Here is a 17,381-nt window from a genome sequence, read left to right as displayed (position 1 = left end):
AGCTCCAGTCCAGGAGTCAAGGGGCCCGTGGGGTGACCTTTTATATTTTTTTCCTTTCAGATATGTTCTATAGGAGAAAACAGAGGGCATTTTACCATCAGCCATATCAATTTATATGCGTATCAGCGGATATCTTCAACTAAGTATTTCTATTCTTTTTATTGAAATTTTCTTTTAACAATACACATTTACAAGTAATTAACCGTCAAACCGAGAAATACCCAGTAGGGTGGAACGAAAAAGGGTGTTTTTCCCCTTTTTTTTGGAAATTGATGTTGCCTTAGTATTCAAAAGATGCCTTTCAAGGTTTTAAGACGTTATACCAAAATCTAGGAAAATATTTTAATATCTTGAGGTTCCTCACAGACCCTAAAGTTTTGAGCAAAAAGACTTTTCTAAGTACACATTATAAAAATATTTTTAAACATAAACGAAGTTGATGTTTTTTAAAAAGCATTCTCTAAAAAAAATAAAAACACTTAATTTAAAAGTTATTCAGAACATGAGGCAAAACTGAATATATATACACTGCTGGCCTCCGTAAATGCAACACCCTGAAGGAAGCATGCAAATAATATGAAATTTACAACATGCATTAGCGGAGGTGAGATATGCAAATGATTAGAATTTCAGCGCAGACGCACATCACGCGCGCCTGTGGCGCCACTTCAAAGCGCTATTTAAGGCTTGGAAATTTCGACGATTTGAAGTACGGCAATTGTGTTTTTCTTGTGGTTTTTTCAAAAAAACGATCAATTATGCCTCGTAGAAAACAGTGATCATCTTTTGATCAAGTATCCGAGTTCGACAGAGGAAGGATAGTGGCCTACCGAGATTGTGGATTATCTTTCAGGGAAATCGGTAGTCGTGTTGGACGAAACCAAACAACTGTAATGCGGATATGTGATCGTTGGATGCAGGAGGGTACGACGGACCGACGTGTTCGATCGCATCCACCTCAGTGCACCACTTCACGTGATGACAGGCGTATTGTGCATATGGCAGTGACGGATCGCTCAGCCACATCACGAACCATAGCACAGCACATTCAGTCAGTACCGCATCATCCAGTGTCTGCGCGTACCATTCGACGCCGTTTACAGCAGAGTGGTCTGTCCGCAAGACGTCCATTGCTTCGTCTACCCTTGACGCAGAACCACAGACGTCTCCACCGCCAATGGTGCGATGAAAGAAGGATGTGGACGGCACAATGGAATGAAATTGTCTTTACTGACGAGTCACGCTTCTATCTGCAACACCACGATGGTCGGATTCGAGTCTGGAGACACCGTGGAGAGAGGATGCTGAACAGCTGCGTTATGCACCGCCACACTGGTCCTGCACCGGGTATTATGGTATGGGGCGGTATTGGATATCACTCTCGCACTCCTCTAGTACGCATTGCCGGTACTTTAAAAAGCCCGCGCTACATCTCCGAGGTGTTGGAGCTAGTTGTCCTTCCTTACCTTCAGGGCTTGCCCACAGCCATATTTCAACAGGATAATGCGCGACCACACGTGGCACGCATTTTCCAAAGGTTCTTCGTCAATCGCCAGATTGAATTGCTTCCCTGGCCAGCTCGCTCTCCGGATCTTTCGCCGATAGAAAACATGTGGTCCATGGTTGCTCAACGATTGACCCAGATTACATCCCCAGCTGCCACACCAGATCAACTTTGGCAACGCGTGGAAGCTGCTTGGTCTGCTGTACCCCAAGAACACATCCAAAGTCTCTTTGAATCAATGTCGAGGCGTGTGGCAGCGGTGATCTCCAACAATGGCGGCTACTCTGGCTACTGATTTTGGCAGGAACCACACTTCACAGAAGTCTATAAATTTAATCATTTGATGCTTGGTCAACATGTTATCTACAAAATAAATATTGTTGCGATATCTCTTGTCTTTCTTGGTGTTGCAATTTGGGTGGTCAGCAGTGTATATAAACCCAGAGAAATACCCAACAAGTTAAGGCTTCCATATATAAGTAATAACTGACAAGCAAATATGCAGCATTGCAACCGTCATGGCAGTTGAATGGAAAGTTTTTCAAGCACTCCGAATATAGTGATTGATAGAGGGAGATGAAAATAAACCCTTTTTGGGGTGGAGGGGGGGGGGGACAAAACTATAACCATGTTCCAAATTAAAAAAACAAAACATAGTTCAATGATATAGGTGCCAGGAGAATGCCTCTATTTGCTTCCTCTGTTATAACACTGTTATTACACTTTCGCTTTTTTTCAAACGATGGAAAAGTACTCCTTGATTATATTCTGGCTTCAATGAAGCCTTCACGACTGCTGAAGTCACGGTTGCTGATACAGCAAGAGATCGAGTCGTACGCACCGTTAAACTGCTGGTGTGTGATACGGAAAATTCTTTATAGATGGAAAAGCAGGTTCAGATCATTTTTGTGGGTCCATTTCCTGATTTTTTTATGATAGGTGGTTCAGTCAATCGCACTTGATGCCATGCACATAGTTCCGAATAGTGCTTAGCAGAAAAGTTTATTTTCGGAACACGGAATGCACGGATTTCTGCTTCTGATAATCCTTCATTTCTAATTTTCAGAATTCTTTTTATTCCCAGTTTTTTGTAAATGAGATTCTCATCTGACAATAATGAGAGCAAAAAATTCTCTGGATGGGAGTAGAAAGCGTTTTTTTTGATTAACTGGGTCAATGAGGCAAAATATTTTGTCAGGTAAAAACCTAGATAACTCCACTAAATTGAACAAGTGTCTTGCTCCATCAGCATATACGATGGCTTTATCTTTATGTTGAAACACATTGGTGCGTAAAATTTCGTTATATACTCAGTCAAAATGCTGAGATTTTCATTGGGTTTTTCTGTTGCAGAGCATAACCTTAAAATAGCGTTAGCTGTCATTAGCCATCTAGCATATGAAAGTTTACCTGGAACACGGTGTGATAACGAAGCAGGTAAATCACCCATTTCTATTGCCGGTACTATTTCTACAAGATATTTCTGATCAGCACTTAAATCACTGTTGTCACTGTCCATTATCGGAAGGTTATTAGAGGTTGGTTCAAATTCCACATTAGGTAATCTTTCACAATTTTCCAAACTTTTTCCGCTATCACCTTGAAGCCCGTGTGGACTGATGGAACATCCACCTAGATGCTTCACAAGATGCCTTAGAGGTAACTCATTGAAGTGAAAAAGACAAGCAATAGCTATTGTTTTGTCTTTTCGAACATCAAAATATATTTATTCCTCACACATTTTGTTCAAGGAATTTTATCTCGCAAAAGAACTCTGTGGGGCTCTTTCACGCCTTATTTTTATCCGGTGTATTGTCTCTAGAAGCAATAGTCATTAAACAGAAACTCTTACTTTGGCCATGTAATCCGCACAGAAGGCTCACTAGAAAAAATGGCAATGCTTGGAAGAATGGAGGGAACGAGAGGGAGAGGTAGACCAAGCACCAGATGGATAAAAGAGACATGCTGTGAATGGCAGACCAGCTTGGAGAGCCATGATCTATAGTCACCAGCAGTGGCGTCGGAGCCGGGGGTGCTCGAGCACCCACACTCTCTTGTAGAATGGGGCAGAGCACCCACAGAATTGATTCAAGAATAAAAATCTCCTCTATAGATTTCTGATTTTTTCCCCGTAAATATCGAACACACAAAAAAAAAAAAAAAAATTAAAGGAAAAACTGCCTGTTTCCTCTCTATGGGTCTTGAATCTTGCTTGAGTCCCCGTTTCTATCCATCTAATTATTTTCTTGACTTTATTCACTCTACTTTTGTTTATAAAAATCTCTCTGATCCAGAGAGTGACATTTTTAGCAGCGGGCACAGCACAGCCATGTGCTTTAGATGTGCAGTTAATTTACAGGTTGTTAAGTAATGGATAGGAGTGCCGATTTTCCACCACAAAGGCAATGATCTGTTTCTCGTTTTTTGAAGCGATGAAGGTAATTTGGAAAAGGTCCGTGATTGATCGCAGGGCCTTCTTAAGAGCATCATGGGCCCCCGGACCAATTGGTTTTTCTGAGGCCATACCTAGTAAATTATAGAAAATTTCAATCGAATCTTATTTTTGTGCGGCCCCTCTTCTCTTGAGGCCCCCGGGCCGTACCCGGGTGGGTGGGCCCATGCGTTAAGACGGTGGTGGTCGTAAAAAATACAAGTTCTCTGCTCCAATTTTTTGCGTTGTATGAAACTTTTGGTATTATTTTGTGGACACTTCTGCCGGTTTTCGCATCATTTCATCGGGTTTGCTGTATATTGAGTATTTCTTTTCTTGCCTTTTGTTTTGCTATAGATCATAGTTTCCCAACCTTTTTCGTCCTCCCCCACTTCTTCAGAATTTTTTTCTCCCATCGCCCCCCAACGCAATCTAACCCATAAGATCTTATGTTACACCCGTAGATTCTACCGTCCCCCTGGAACATTCTATCACCCACGTTGGGAATCACTGCTATAGATGGAGGTAATAATATTTCGATTAATTATGTGCCATTGATTGTCGCTGCTTTGGCTATTGTGTCTGCTTCTTCGTTCCCCACATGCGCTTTGATCCAAGATATGCGAATCCATGGGTTCTTGTGGAGGACCTGCCGAATATCCCTAGCCATGGCAAGGATGGTCATCGGTTTCTGTATTGCGCATATACACTGGTGAAATAAATTAAGAGAATTTGCATATTTTATCGAATTTCATGAAAAGAACTGAACTGAATGTAAAACCACTGCTTCTAGACAAAAATGCAAATCTTGTACGTCAAATACGTAAGCGTACACGTGTGTGTAGGCGGAGCCAGTAGAGAAACAGGCTTTATAAGCGCGCGTAAGTTAAGACGCATTTCGTTCGCTGGCACACCTCGGCGAATTTCTTGGTGTTATTTTGCAGCAATCGGTTAATTTCAAATTGTAACAGTAAAAATGAGTAACCACCAACGTTTAGATGATGGAATGAGGTGGCGAATTGTGGGGAGGCTAGAAACAGGCCAATCACAAGTCCAGATTTGTAGAGTTCAATTTAACGCCCAGCGTCGTGTGTAACTTATGGAAACAGTTCCAGGATACCGGATCCATCGAGAGAAAGCCTGGGCAAGGTCATCCAAGAACCACGACGGCCAGAGAAAATCGCCATTTGTCGATTATAGCGAGGCGTAACAGGAGTGCTACAGCTTCTCAGCTCTCTCGTGACTTGTATGCAGTCACAGGAACCCGTGTATCAAGGGTGACTGTTTCCAAAAGACTTCATGAGAGAGGATTGTTTGCAAGAAGACCTGCTGTTTGCGTCCCGCTCACTTCTATGGACAGGAGAATCCGTTTATCATGGTGCAGAGAGCATAGAGATTGGAGTATGGATCAATGGACCACCGTTCTCTTCACTGATGAGTCCCGGTTCAGCCTAAGCACCGATTCTCGCCGTACGTTCATATGCAGAGAACCAGGGACCCGCTACCTACCCCCCCCCCCCAATGTCCGCGAAATCGACCATTATGGCGGAGGAGGTTTAATGGTCTGGGCAGGCATCATGTTGGATGGCCGCACACCTCTCCATGTCTTTGAAAGAGGCACTGTGACTGGTGTGAGGTATAGGGATAAGGTCTTGGAGCCCTATGTTCGCCTTTTCAGGGGTGCAGTTAGCCCTGAGTTCATTTTAACGGACGATAACGCGAGGCCACATAGAGCTCTTCTGCTCGACGATTTTCTAGAGAGTGAGGATATTCGCCGGATGGATTGGCCAGCCAGATCTCCAGACCTTAACCCTGTAGAGCATGTCTGGGACGCTCTGGGGAGGGCAATCGCAACTCGCAATCCCCCTCCGGGAACCATCCAGGGAATGAAAACAGCGTTGCTGAACGAGTGGGACCAATTGCCACAGGAAATGATAAACTGCCTTATTTCAAGTATGAAATCACGCTGCGAGACCTGTATACCTGTAAGAGGGGACCATACCCCCTATTAACCCATCTATTAACCCATTTTTTTTGTTTATTCTGCAACCGCTGTTTCATACCTTCCGACTCCAACGAGTGTTGCGCACGCATGATCGTGCACGAAGTTTAATGCACCAATCATTGCTGGTCAATGTAGACGTAACAATAAAACCATTTGTGCTTCAGAATTCATCCATAGGTTCCAAGGCGGACAACCTGTAATGACATATAATGCACTATTTTGTGTTGTATGGTACGCTCCTGTCAGGAGCGTAGCCAGAAATTTCGTTCGGGGGGGGGGCACTTTCATTTCTGGGGGGGACCAAAGGGACAGAACAATGGATTTGGCCATCTTTTTCCCTTTTTTCGGTCATTTTCTCACATTTCGGGGGGGGGGGGAACCAGACCCCCAAGTCCCCCCCCCTCGCTACGCCCTTGGCTCCTGTGACAAGTAATTAATCGAAAAAAAAGAACGGGAACGAAGAAAAGAAAAATGTATGAGGCATCGCTCTCGGAGTCCTTTTCCGACAAAGGAAGAAAAGACACTGTGATCGATGATTGTTCAATGAAGGCTACTGATAACCACAGTATTTTCCCTACACCGGCATTGGATGTGTGACCTCAGGGCAATAGTGTGACCCCTGCTGTTTCAATGCTTTGAAGACCATAATGTCTGGATGAAACGAAAATTTCTCTATGAACACATGCCAACTATGAAATGCCTCTTGGTCTCGATGAAGCGCATGACACCCCTTCACATACCGGAAAGGGGTCGATCTTCAGCGGACCCCGTGTATAGTGAATCCATAGTGTGAAAAAAACAAAAAATGATGAGAATGGTCCCGGCCCCAAGGCTGGAGCTCCGTCAGGAGCCCTTAGTAGGTGGACCATGATAAAGGGACAACTTTGATGCAAGTTTTTGTATAACAATCCTTTCCACCATCCCCTAGCCCGAAAAAATCAAGGGGGTTTCTTTTCCTTGTTTCTAAAAAAAAAGAAGCCACATTCCGCATCATCTTTTTTTACGGCGCTGTACTGTCTTAGGGACACATCTCCCCGTAAATCCCCCCCCCCCTTCTGGTTAGGACCGAAAAATATTTTTAACGTCCATATCTGACAAAATATAGTAATTAAATTGTTCGAAATCTTTCAGTTGTAAGTTAGTTGGACTACTACTAAACCACACATGCACCTCGTCCATATTCATTTGCGGAACCTATAACGAATTGGTACATGTTTGAACGTGCGTGTACGTGTAGTGAAACCTGATGTGAAGTTTGTTTCTGTGTAATGCTTGTTATGTATAGTGCTGCCATCTGCCATCAGCTTTTCTAACTATGAGTGAAGTATAATGATTGAATAATTTATCGTTGTAGGCCTGTTGCTCTCTGTGCCGAGACTTTTTAATGGGGAGATCGGCTCGCATTTGCGCCTCGAAGTTGGAAACCACAGGAAACCAACTTCAGCCGACCACCATTGTGGCGCCGGTGGGATCCTCGCGAACCCGGATGCGTAATTACAATCCCTGCTCTCTTAGTAACACAGGAAGCGTTAGCACGCAGGTGATTGGTTATACGAGCAAGAACGACGAAGGACCAAGACGTCACGAGGGGCGGAGCTTTTGGCGAAATTGAATTTCGCCAACTCGCTAATCTGTTTTTAGTTGGCACTACAAAAATTAGTTATGAAAATAATAATATAACATAATTAGAGAGATACGGAAATTTCGTATTTACTAAGTGACCGCGATAAATGCGAACTTCGCCAGTTTTGACGAATAAATGCTAAAATTTTATTTTTTACAACTTTTTCACGAAATTTTGGCAATTTGTACTTTTTGAAGTGGAAACTCGTAATTTTGTTCAATACGTGTGTGCGTGCTTAAAAGGGGGAACCACAAGCATCACTTCTTTCCCCACTGACATTGTGTTTAGATGTAAGTACAGTCGAGTTCGGTTGTAACATAGCCCCTAGGTGATTCGAGAAGTGTATGTAACAACCGACGTGTATGTTATAAGCGAGGAGTTGAAATTAGCTTACGTAGCAATAGCATATATGCTTTAATTGATATAGTCGTGGGCAAAATAAACTTATGCAGCAATTGAAATATAATATAGTATGAATAGAGTTTTTGATTGATTCTTGAAAAGTTTGGGAAATGTTCTAGAAAACGAGATATATGGAATAAAATGCAGACATTTTTGCAAATGTTAATGGTTTTTTTTAGTTTTATGCTAATGGTTTTGTCCCCACAGCAGTGTACAATTTAAAAATTCAGAAAAAAAACCCTCCACTGACGTTTATGACTTTGATATGCACGTCACACCAACAGTTTTTTTCAAGTGACCGGGTTGATTTGCAACAATTGTTCTGCCATCATCGTCACCAATAAAAAGACCACAAAGTAAATAATAAAAACAAGTAAAAATTCAATAATTCGAAAAGCATTAGACGATACCGTTTTACGCAGAAAGACAGGATTTTATAATTTTGTCAAAAATTTTATTGCTGAAATAGTTACATTTTTCCTCAGAAGATGACGTTAAAGTTAAAAAGTTATTTATTGCCATGTGTTGATCAGAACTGTAACTGGCAATGTATTCTGTTACATTTCTATCAGTATATATCTTTCTATGTATTCTGGCAATGTGTTAAATTATTTAAAAAAAATTTAGGTCTTTTTGTGGGAAAACGGTCAAAATATCACCCAAATAAATGTACAAAAGTATGTTTTTTGACTATTTTTCTAGGGGCTTTCTTGCAGTATGTCATGCAGTAACGAACGCCAAGAGACCGGAGGAATCACTCCGTTAAAACGAAATTTCGTTTAAAGGAATTATAGGTTACCTAGCATTAAACTTATTTGGGGGATTAGAAAAGTGTTCCTTAAAACGGGATTTGACTGTATCCGGATTATTTTCTTGGTTAAGACCATTATTTTGGTTTATTATATCCACAGTGTATTTTTAAGCAAGGTATGTTATAACAGAGGTAAAAATATATAGAATATGAATGAGCCATTGAATTCCCACAACGCATCCCAGACCTATGGATACGTTAGATGTCACCTGGATAATGAACTAGCTTTGAACTTTAAAAAAAAAAAAAAACAACCTGTGTTATATATTTACCATCTCAGTACTGTGGTGAAATACGGTAACCCGTATTTATTTGTGTTGTAATCGCATTTATTCCCATTGTATACTCATGTTAAACTCATATATTCGCATATATTCTCATTTATTCCTTTTCGCAAACTTATAAGACAACACTTATTTTTATTTTGTTGGACATTTGTGGATTGGTCAAAGTTGTATATTGCATTTATTATAATTTTATTTTTGGAAATTACACTCAGTTTTTGATAATTATTATGTTAACGGCATTAGTCTTGAGTTTTGCTTGTATAGTTATGAATGTATACGTAAAGTATTACAAGATCTGTGCAATTCAGTAACAACCCATATAAGAGGGTTGACTACTGAGGGATGTTCACAGACAGTGCAACTACGAAAAGAGCATAATTATTGTACTATTTAATGAATGAACGATATTTAAAAAAAAAAAATTACTCATGCTCTTAAAAAAATAATAAATTTCTGATTAGCATCTCTCAATTATGTCACATAATCCGTGGGGGTTTTTGGGTAACACAACACAACACTACTCTTTTCACCTCCTTATGACAAATGTTCCTTCAGAATATAGCAGTGATGGTAACTCGTGGGAAATTTTCCATATTCGTGGGAAAAATTGGTCCACATGGGAAATTTTTTGGCGTTTGTGGGAAATTTTGAGTTCATCAAACAAAAGAATTTTCGTTGGAAAAAAAATACAAATGCAAAACAAATGCTGTTCTAGTGTAAAATACTTGACTGCATAATTCCACCGATAGATGGCAGGACAATTTTCGGAATGTGTGGGAGAAATTTAGTCAAAAGGGAAATTTTCGAGGGAAATTTTGCTTGACAAGGTTACCATCGCTGGAATATAGTAAATATTTCTCGCGATGAGTGCTCTGAATTCAAATATTTGTAAAGTACCCACTTGGATTGACATTAAAATCTATATTTCTCTCTACACATACACTCACTACTCCACTAACACGCAAGCACAACTTGTCTTTTCCTTCATATGCCAATCCCAGGCAATTTGTAGGTCGGAAGACAGCCTGTAAAGGCTAGGAACCGACGAAAACGTTCAATTCTGGTCTGGTACGAATGGGGCCAAATTCTAAGGATTACACTATCCATGTTATATCCACGGTTTATGCTATATGTGGGTTATGTTATAAGTGTACTGGACAGTATATGCAACTTTTTGGAATTTCAAAAAAAGACATAAAAAAACATTTGAAAAAAAAGATTAAATTAGGGGGAGAGTAGAGATATTAAAGTCGAATCCCGTTTTAACGAATACTGTTACAGCGAAAATCTCATTTTGACGAACACTTTTCTAATCCCCCAGACAACTTTACATAGGAACAATGCAAAAACCTGTAATTCTTTTATAACGAAATTTCGTTATTGCGAAGAAATTTCTTGGGTCTCTTGAAGTTCATTATAACGGGATTCGACTGTACTACGATGTCAGATTTCAATCAAGAACTTTAACACTTTCCACTAATATGGGCAGTTTTTTTAAAACGTGAAATTTCTGATTTTAAAACTTTTTTGTTGCGAAATTTACGTATCTCTAAATGTAATTAATATTAAATAATATAATTTAAGACTTTTTGAAATTAATAAAATAAAACAATGAAATTTGAGAAATCGAAAAACAGCCTGAAACAACGTAAGAAAATGAAACGTTAGAGAGAAAAAAAAAATCATCGCTCAACTTCGCCAAATTTAAATTTCGCCAAGTATTCATTACGTCACTAGTGACGTAATGGTTCATCACTAACTTCGACCAATCACGATGCGCAAAATTTCCATACTGTTACTAGCAGAGTAAGATTTGTTTATACGCAACCCGGATCCTCGCGATGCGAGTCCATCACTATGATCATTCTAATGTTAGTTGGACGAGGAGGGCGTACATAAAGGATTACATTTTTTTCCACGTCGATGAATTTTCGAGATGGTTTCTTCTATCCCAGAAGAACGGTTAAGCAACACTAAAAATGCACATTTTTGATAAATTTTATTTTGAGCATCTCGAGCAAACTATAATAAATCTACGGCCGAAGAGTTGAATTGTGTTTACAAGGCAATTGAAAATTGCCATTTTTTCAGATTGATTCTGCAACAGGGATCCGTGAGGTGCCGTGGGCCTTCCGCGGATGTGTTGTCCGTTATATATACATATTTTTTCAATATGCAATAAATGATGGCGTCTGCTGGAGGCGTGGGTTCGGGGTGTGTGGACTCTGTTCGATTGCGGGTTCTGTTCTTTCCAGCGCGCCTCCAATACGTTATACACTATCTACCAATAAGTATTTGGACACCTATGCAAATGACGATATCTGCGGTCCTGAGATACGTCACGCCCTCCGCCGGTATATATCGTGTAGGAAACAACATCGGCATTAGTCGCATGCAAGATGCCGCGCAGTTCGGAGCTCTCTGATTTCGAGAAAGGTATAATTACCGGGTATCACAAAAATGACCGATCCTTAAGGGACATATCTAGCGAGCTGAAGTACCCAAAATCGACAGTGGCCTATGTGATTAAGAAGTGGAAGGTGAGCTGTGATTGTCGGAATTCGCCCCGAGTCGGCAGACCAACGAAACTGGGAGATAGAGACCGATGTGTGCTGTCCAGAGAAATTCGGAAGAACCGCACCCAACCGATGGCCCTCATCCGCGAGGAGTTTCAACAGGCATCCGAGAGTATTGTTTCAATGAATACCGTCTGTAAGGAAGCACATCTGATTGGTTTTCATGGTCGTGCTGCTGCCCATAAGCCTTTGATCACAAAGTCCAACCGCGTTGCTCGGTTAATGTGGCGCAAAGCACATCGAAATTACCGTAGATCAGTGGAAACGGGTTCTTTGGAGCGACGAATCAAGGTTCACCCTCTACCGTTCGGATGGCAGGGTCTGAGTCTGGCGTCTGCCTGGAGAACGTCTCCTGCCAGAATGCATTGTGCCAACAGTCAAGTTCGGCGGAGGTGGAATTATGGTCTGGGGGGTGTTTCTCCTGGTATGGACTGGGACCCTTGGTCCCCATTCATGGTAAGCTCAACGCCGATGCCTACTGCACTATTTTGGATGACAATGTGCTTCCTACGTTGTGGCAGTTTTACGGGGTGGACCCCTGTTACTTCCAGGACGACAATGCCAGCTGTAATACTGCGAGGTTAACCAAGGCTTGGTATGGTGCCAATGGGGTTCATCGAATGGACTGGCCTGCCCAGAGCCCAGACCTGAACCCTATCGAGAACCTCTGGGACGAGTTGGATCGCCGAATTAAGGGGTGCCCTACCCGTCCAAAATCGGTGAAGGAACTGACATGTCTTCTCCAAGCCGAGTGGAAGAAAATACCACTAGCCGTCACACAAGGACTTGTGGAAAGTATGCCACGGAGGGTTCACGCTGTAATTGCCTCTCGTGGAGGCTCTACCAACTATTGATTTTGAATAAAGTTAGTTTTTCTTTTCTATCACAGGTGTCCAAATACTTATTGGTAGATAGTGTAAGTTCCTATGGAATCTTACCGTGGAGACGCGTCTGGTTTTCATGTGTTTCGAAGGCCACAACTAGGGGGGGGGGATGAGCAGGTGGAGTCTGGTGCCCTGGGCAGTGGACCAGAGGGGGGCGCGAATTCGACACTTTAATCTCTCCTTCATCATTACAAGGGGGAACCAAAATGTGTTCTTTTCCCAGCTGTCCAAGCATCTAGTTGCGGCCCTGTGTGTTTCATAAAGTGTAAAAAGCTTATTTTTAATAGGGCATATCTAGAAAATTAACAGAATTGTCAAGGTAGTGCTTAGTTGAATAAGTGGAGTGAACATAACAGTTCAGTTTTGTAGACCGATGCTTTCTCCAAGGCCAATGAAAATAGTTAGTTATATAGTTCAGTATTATTATTTCCATTTACTCTTTAATTCAATAAATTCATTTATTTTTGTTTTTTGCACGCGTATAGTGAATCGCCTGGCATAACAGAATCACTTCGATTTATCCAAAAAAAAGCGTTGTATATAAAATTCACGTAAGAGGAATAATCTTTGACGTTTTTTTTCTCTAAATTGAAGGAAAATTGAACGTTTGGATAGGAATTTTGTTTTGTGTAGAACATGTTTCAAAGTGGTTCGTTACGTAGAGACTAGTTTCATACAGTGTAGTATGTGTTAGAGTTTCTCTCTCGGGATAATGCAACCGGGAGCAACTCCGAACCTAAAATGCAACCGGGAAACTCCCGGAAATCTGAATTCATTTCTCGGGATCCCTGAAAAAAAATACGGTTGAACCAGATTACATTTCTATAATGAACTAGACAAACCTAAGTAATTTTTATCACTAGAAGCCAGGGCCGTCTTAAGAGCATCGTGGGCCCCCCGGCCAAGTAATTCTTCTGAGGCCCTCCGTGGCAAATCCTCGAAAAATTCAACCACTTCTTATTTTTCTGAGGCCCCTCTTCTTTTGTGGCCCCCGGGCCGTGCCCGGTTTGGCCCATGCGTTAAGACGGCACAGCTAGGAGCATGAATTTTAGAAGCTGCAATCATTAAATTTTGAATGAAATTAATCGTATTAGATAAATTATTAAATTACAGCAGTGTCAAGGAAACATATTTTCTGGATATTATGCTGAGGTGAACTCGGAAAGAGAATTCATCTTGTCTTCGCCGGGACTCTCGAAATCAAGCCCTCTTGCATACCGAGCACGCATGCTACCATCTACACCAGTGATTCCCAACGTGGGCGTTAACGGAAAGTTTTAGGGGGGGGGGGCGGTAGAAGCTACGGGTATAACATAGGATCCTATGGGTTAGATTATTGCGTTGGGAGCGATGGGAGAAAAAGATTTCTGAAGAAGGGGGCGATGGGACAAAAAAGGTTGGTAAACTATGATCTACACCATTGGAGACATGACCCTTATTTCACGCACTGTGGCGTGAATCGCTAAAGTAAAGGCAGTAGTAGCCTCTCTTAACTTCAGGAAATGGGCACCCTCCCCTGCCGGGAGTGTTATATAAGCTCTATGTGACGTCAGTATTATCGCTAAAATCAATCGCTGTTTCCTATGTCGCTTGGTTTATAATGATTACATCACTTTAAACAAAAAAAAGTGGTTTTCCTGCGCTAAAATGAAGGAAGGTGAGTCTGCTCAGTATTCCAGTTGTCTTAGCTAAATGTTAGTTTTAAAGATGATGCGATGATGCCTATACTCTGTTCGCTCTAACTTGGGTCCTGATGTAAATAAACCGCTGTACCAATTTTTGATATCATTCCGCATCCTTTATCTCTATTGGTTGTAATTTTACCCGCCCCTTGATGACGTGTTCCGAACACGTGCGTTTTGTCCTAAAACGTGAGATTGTAAATTCGTTATGAAGAATTTTCCTGGAAAATGTTTTTTTACTGTTCTCCAAATTTTGTTGAAATAAAACCTGTTGATAAAACTAATTAAAATAGAGAGGTAGGCTATATATCTCCCAAAAAAAAAAAAAAATTCGATAAGGTATTCTGTCGTTATCATGTCACACTCCTCAAGTTGTCATCCCAACTCCTCCCCGAGTTGGGATGACAGGGTTCCAGCCCGGACATTGCCTACGACATTCTTGTCTTTTTTTTTATTCTTTTACGTTAAAAGTTTACTATATAGAAGGGCTGTTGAAAGGTTGGTCTGAGGGCCCGCCAAAGATCACAGCGGGGGGGGGGGGTCTTGCGGCAGGATGTGGGGCCATGGTCGTTACAAAAGCTTGTGTGAATTGTTTATTATTTCACGGCAGATAGTGAGAAAAAATCCTTATTTTTTCTTATTCCTTTTTTTTCTTCAGAATTTTACAATGTTATTTCTGAGCTAATTTACGCCGTATGATTTTCCTGGGCCGGATATGCTACCAATCATAACGTGAAACAAATCATAAACAACTTACCGTTGTGTTGCCGCTTTTTATTTTTCTTGCGGGTCTGTATAATTATATATTTCATAATAATCCACGGGCTGTAGAAGTTCCAATTTGATGAGAGAGTCATCCACATTATTTCGTTTCTTTACTTCAACCTGTTGTTGATATCCTGTTTTTTGTCAAGACAGTTTCGGTTTTTTTATCCGTGCGCAGATTGCGAGCCATGATCTCAACATCCAGCAGCAGGAGCCCCTGGACTGGGATCTTTAATGGGGCCCCCAGGCCAGGCTTCCTCACGGGATCTATAGTGTCTGTCATAATGAGGCTAACTGAATCAAAAATGAGCATTACTCTTTCGAACCAGATTTTCTAAACTTTACTTTCATGTCTTTGTGATAATCCTCAGACTTCTTCGGCTCGCCGCCTCCGACGAAACCAATATTACTTCCTCCCAACAAGCTGCTCAAGCAGAAGTGCGAATTCTTTTGAAATGCGTATATTCACCACGAACGATAAATGACCCCCACCCGTATCCAGTGTACGTCAAAGCGTGTGGGTGAGAAAAAATCTTGTTGACAGCAACTTTGTTTATAGGAGTCCAGAGCAGCTGCAAAGCAGTGCCATCTTAACGCATGGGCCCCCACCCGGCCCCGGCCCGGGGGCCTCAAGAAGAAAGGGGCCTCCCAAAACGAGAACCGGTTGAAATTTTCGAAAAAAGGCTGGGTCTCAGAAAAATCACTGGACCCGTGGACCCATGATGTTCTTTAGACGGCCCTGGACACAGGGGTACAACCAAAAGGGCGACACGACCACAAAAAAATTGCAGCGCAGAAAGTCCCACACCGAGGGGTTAGAGCACCAGTCTCTCGGTGAGTATGAAAAAGACTTCCGTGTTCGGAATCGGAAATAAATTGTAGCAAAAAAAAACAAATTTGTTCGCCAAATACAGGGAACATAAAAACATAAAACAGGGAAATCTCGCTTTTACTACGTTCAAGAGGACAAGTCAAAACATCGCATGGAAGTGTCGAATAACTGAGACCTTTATTTTTTAAAACGACTAAACTACCCCCTCCCCCAGCCCAGACATTTTATGCTGCGAGAAATGCAAATCCTGACAGAGAGGGCAAAGTGCTGCTTATCTAAACGGTGAAAATTAAAATTTCAAAATTTGCTTGATCGGCGCCCCACAACGCCCTTCACCGCGAGAAATGCAAATCTCGACAGAAATTGCGAAGTGCGGCGTATACGGTAAAACTAAAATTTTCAATTCGACCCTTTCGGGATTTCAACCCTGTTGGGATTTTGACCTGTCGAAAATATGGCCCAGACCCACGTCCCGCTACTGGTGCTGGGGAAAAAAAATTAATGGAATAAAGGGAATGTAAAGATAAGTTTAATTCTGTCTATCAGCAGAAATTTTAAAAGATAGCCTCAGCTTCTTATTGTTCGAAGCCATGCTTGACTTCAATTATCTCGTTTTAAACATCCAATTCTAGCACAAAAAACCTCTTGGGTGACAAAAAACATTTTCGAAAACTCTCTCATGAAACTAGAGCTTGAAAAAAACGAAATAAAAATAACACTTCTTTTTTATTTATTGTGAATGGCAGGGTGGCGCTCACATCACTAAGGGGGGGGGGGGGAACAAACGAATAAACATACAGAAGAATAAAATAAACAAGCAAGTAAAATAATAGGGAAAAATATACGGTGAAACAAATACAAAATACATACAACTATTAAAAGAGGTGTATGTAATATTACATAAAAGAATACAACGAAACAGTTCAAAACAACAACGACGTTTTGGCTCAGAAATGCTAAAAACTGAAAACTGTTCGAGAAAAAAAAAATATTGTGAGAATGTATATTATACCTTCACCATATTGTGAGATATGTAAGAGTAGATATAGTTTCCGACAAACTTTTCATTACATGTTTAATTGGTGATATCCACATTCAAAACATACAGTATTTAATTAATAATTTTCGACATAATTTCCATTCCTTACATATTTATAATTAAAGCGTTCTCGCTCTCACTCATTCCCTTACTATTTCGCTCGCTCGCACGATTACGGACTCTGTAGCTCACTCGCCCACTTATTCGCCCCCTCACCAGCTTACCCATTCAGTCGCTCACGGACTCAGTAGCTCGCTCGATGAATCCCGCATTCATCCTCTCTAGTCACTCGTCCCTCCATTCACTCGCTCCCTCACCCACCCGCTCAAGGAATAAGTATAGCTGGCTCTCCTACTCACTCGCTCACTCTCCTGCTCACCCACTCGCCCACTCACCCGTTAACTGACTCACTCGCTTGCTCACGGACTTTCTAGATCGCTCGCCCACTCATTCGCCCACCCACTCACCCGTTAACTGACTCACTCGCACCCTCACTCAACCACTCACGAACTCAGTAGCTCGCTCTCACACTAATTGGC

This window comes from Pholcus phalangioides, unplaced genomic scaffold, assembly GCF_987345545.1.
Source record: "Pholcus phalangioides strain wild (caught in Gottingen) unplaced genomic scaffold, Ppha-v1.0 ptg000008l_1, whole genome shotgun sequence".
NCBI lineage: Eukaryota > Metazoa > Arthropoda > Arachnida > Araneae > Pholcidae > Pholcus > Pholcus phalangioides.
Note: the sequence above shows the minus strand (reverse complement) of the source record.